Raw genomic sequence first — 4,356 nt, forward strand, 5'->3', positions numbered from 1 at the left:
GGCAAGAGCAGCCCTGGTGGGGGCGCTGGCTTTTGAGAGGAGCGAAGGTTCCGTGTCTGTAGAAACAAGAGGAAGGCAGAGAGTGGGCACCCAGGTGCAGGGAGCCTACACTTAGTGCTGAGAAGAGGCAGGGTTATCTCTTTGTGTGACTGTGATTAAGTCACTCACCTGGCTGAGATGTGTGGGATAAACAGGTTTGCTCTGATCACATGGAGGGGCTTCTGTGGACACGTCCACTCAGCTAACTACACCTGTCTCCATGTCAGCTTTATTTGGTAAGAGATACGGTGGGGGAGGTGCAGGGTTCAACCCAGAACTACTGAGAATCACAGCTGCTACCACAGGACACTACACAGCAGGGCCCGAGCCGGTGCTTTCTGTACATTAGCACCAATCGTTCCACACCTGAAAGGCGGGTATCGCTACAATTCCCGTCAGAAAGATGATGACTTTTGCAGGCTGGATGGTAAAACAACAGCAACAACAACAACAACAAACCAAAAACAACAACAACAAAAACCGGGAGGGGAGGTGGTCATGCTACTTTTCTAAAGTGATGAAATGAGAGTTTAAACCCTGATCCAAACCCACACGTTTAACCATTGTGTTCCGTTGCCCAGCAGGGAAAGAAAGGGGTGAAAGGGCTGGGCTGGAGATGGGCTAGGGGTTGATGCTCTCAGGTTAAATACCTGCCAACCTTGTTAGCAGAGCAAGGGGGACACCAACTGCTCACTAACTGCTAAGAAGGGTTGAGGTCTGAGCTTTCTGCAGCAGGCTCCGAGACTAGTGTTCCAGACTCCTTGACAAAGGCCACCTGAAAGCAGAGGAATTGAACCCGTCCGTTCAGTCCACAATCCAACACTGTTACCCATCAAAGTCTTGGAACTGGGACATCTGTGACCAGTGCACTGGCTGAATCCTCAGTCAAGTTACTGTGGCCTTAAGCTTTTCCAGATGTTTACCGGGAAATAATCTTTGTCCACTGTTGCAATCCTGTGTAAAGCAAGGTCAGTTCTTCTGCATACACAGAGGGCCAGCAGGGCTATCTCCACACCATCCCATGTGGACAAAATCCAGGACTTTTCAGTGCAGAAGCAGCAAGATTTCTGTTTCATTTTCCTTCATTTTCTAGACTTATAAATCAGTGGAAAAAGCAAAGTTCTGGGAATAGGGAGACGAGGTTCTTGTCCTGGCTCTTTCACTTCTTAGCTGGGTGCCCTTGGAGAGTATCCCAAGCTTTCAGAGAGAGGTTTGGCTACCAGGTGTTTATAATTTGGAGTCCGTGGAGCCCCATGGGAAGTTGGAGAGAATTGTATTTCAGTATAATTGAATTCCTGTGTGATCCTGTGTCTTTTATTTTATGTATTTATGGATATTTGTTGCTAAGCTGCCAAAGGAGCCCATGGTACAAAAGTGGCAGGAACACTACTAGAGGGTCTCTGGGGTCCCTGATTCCCTGCTTGATTTGACATTCTGTAATTTCCATTAACATGCCTTCCGGGACTTTTAACCAAGTCCATCTGGGTGTGGGGGAGTTAGGGGAAGTTTCTCAATGCCAGGTCAGAGAGGTCGATAAACAGGAGGTAATTGAACCATCACACATGTGCTGGGGCCCAGGCCAGTGGAGGAAGAGACCCGGGCTCTTCAGTCTCGAGTGCTGTCATCATCTGGGTAGAGGGGCTGCAGATTCCACACGCTCATATGTGGATTTGGGGACCACTCTGACAGGCAGGAGCAGCCTGAAGCCTGGGATGACTCAGAAGCCATGTGCTGCCTTGAGAGAGGAAGGACAGGGAGGCAGGAACGGTAGCAGGAGAACCGTAAGCTGGACCGTCCGCCTACCTCCCATGTCACTTCCATGCCTGTAACAGTTTCTGAGAGTAAAGTGTGATATTAGCATAAGTCCTGCTTAAAAGAGGGATCACTGATCAGTCATCCGATACTGACACTGTGCTAGGTACTTTACACGCATTACCTCTTTTCAGCCCGTGGAAACCATGGAAGGTGGGAGCGATTATAGCATCTCATGGGAGAGAGAACAGGCTCACAGAGGTTAACTCTCTTGCCAAACATGGCACAGCGAGCGGCTGAACTGGGACTCACACCCAGATCTATACGGCTCCAAAGGGCAAGTGCCCCTGTTTGTAAAGCACTTGAAGAAGCACTTCCACATTTGCCTTCTCGTGACTGGGAGCTTCCAGCTGGTCTCTTGGCCCAGCGTAGTCCCTCTCCCTCTCGGACTGGGCCACACCCAACTTTGAAGGACCAGATTTCTACGTCTTCATTGCAATCTCTAAGAAAATGGCCAAGTTTTATCTATGTCTTATTTATTATTTATTTTGTAAAACACAGTATTGTGCTGTGTCTGGGGTTTTGTGTTTGGCCTGGAAGCCATCCTTTAAAAGTTTTCTGAAATTAGTATTTATGAGTGGATCCTCATTGGAACTATGCAGAGAATATTACGGGATTTGAGAACCGCAGCGCACTCTGTTAGAAATGGCAGATGGCTTTTCACGGGCTACATCTCCTAGGGCTTGTGGGGAGGTGGGCACAGGACTGGGTAAGAGGGAGAAGAGGTGACTGAGAGCCATGGGTTTCACCAATTTCTGGATTTGGATGGGGGTTAATATAGTAGATCCATTATAGACGCAAGAGTAGAGCAATGCACCCCTGGTCCCACATGTCTTGTACAGGCTCTAAGAGCTAATATTTCAGAATTTTTATTATAATGAAATATTATAGTAATCTTTGTGCTTTTCTTTTCCACACTTGTGTTAGTGACCCTTCCTCAGACCAATGGTCCTTAACTCTGACTACACATACCTGATGTTAAACGATAAACTTAGGCACATAAAAAAAAATTTTTTTTGATACAGGATCTCTCTCTGTCATCCAGGCCAAAGTCCAGTAGCATCATCTTAGCTCACTGCAACCTCAAACTCCTGGGCTCAAGTAGTCCTCCTGCCTCGAGTAGCTGGGACTACAGGTGTGCACCACCACGCCCAGCTTATTTTTCTATTTTTTGTAGAGATGGGTTTTGCTTTTGATCAGGCTGGTCTCAAACTCCTGGCCTAAATTCTCTGGCCTCAGCCTTCCAAAGTGCTAGGATTACAGGTGGAAGCCACCGCACCTGGCCAGCACATTAAGATTTTAAAGGGTTTACTTGAGCAGACAGTGATTCACGAATCTGGCAGCTCCACACCACAGGTGGTTCAGGGCTCCAATGAGGGGGCACAAGGGGAAAACTTTTATAAGGTGTTCATGAAAACAAGACAAAGAAAATATTTAATTGGTTAAAGTAGAAATTGCTGGTTAATTGCTACTTTCTGATTGGTTAATCTTAAGTTTCATTTTCCTAGGCTATGGCCATTCACTCTGAGTTGGATTCTGGTTGCTTAAATAGGAACTCAGGGTGCTGGAGTTGTCTCAGCCTACTGGTTTCCCAATTAATTATTTTAACAATACTGATTCTTGGGCCCCACCTTCAAAGATTCTGACTTAATGAGATGTGTGTGAAGGGCTGGGTATCATTAATCATTAGGAGCTCTGTTGAGCCTAAGAAATATTGATTTATAGAAATGCCTCCAATATTTTTAGAGACAGAAATGATTTCAGGAGTCTTGCAAGGCTTTGCCCTGAAGGAAAATGTAAACATGTTAGTTAGCATATCAAAAGCTGCCTCGACTCAGGAGGGCTTCTCAATGGTCAATATCAGCTGCTTTCCAAGGTGATACTGCAGTCTGAAGCCTGTGGTTCTCACCTGCTTTGAAAGACAAAGCAGGTCTTGCATGGAGCCATGGGATGGGGAGCTGATCAACAAAGACAGGCCGCCGCCCGAGGTGATTGCTGATCAGAGATGAGAGCTGATCAATAAGATATGCTGCCTGAGCCCGGGCCCAGGTGGAACCATGCGGTTACAGTAAATAGCATAAGGGACAGCTCATGCTTGACTTCTGAAATCTCTGTTCTAATACACAATAACAAGAGCCACAATGACTCTGTTTTTGCTAAAGTGATAGCTTTATCTTAAAACTTAGAAGTTTGCCCTAAGAAGATTTTATAACCCTTTGTTCATCTAGATAGAGTTAGTTAAGGGATCTGTAGAAGCCTTTTGGAAGACTTTGAACCTAAACTGAACTACCTGTTATTATGTAAATCCTATTCCCCTGGCAACTGAAAACTGTACCTATAAATACCTGTGTAAAACTTCAGTCAGGTTTGCTCATCTAACAGGAAAGGTGTGTAACCATCTGAGTACCCTCCTTTGCCTATTTTCATAAATCTGTACTTTAAAAACTATATTTTTGCCTCTGTGTATTATTTTTATTTCTGTTTCCTACTATTTTTTCATCCTTT

This window comes from Lemur catta, chromosome 1 (assembly GCF_020740605.2).
Source record: "Lemur catta isolate mLemCat1 chromosome 1, mLemCat1.pri, whole genome shotgun sequence".
NCBI classification, from domain to species: domain Eukaryota; kingdom Metazoa; phylum Chordata; class Mammalia; order Primates; family Lemuridae; genus Lemur; species Lemur catta.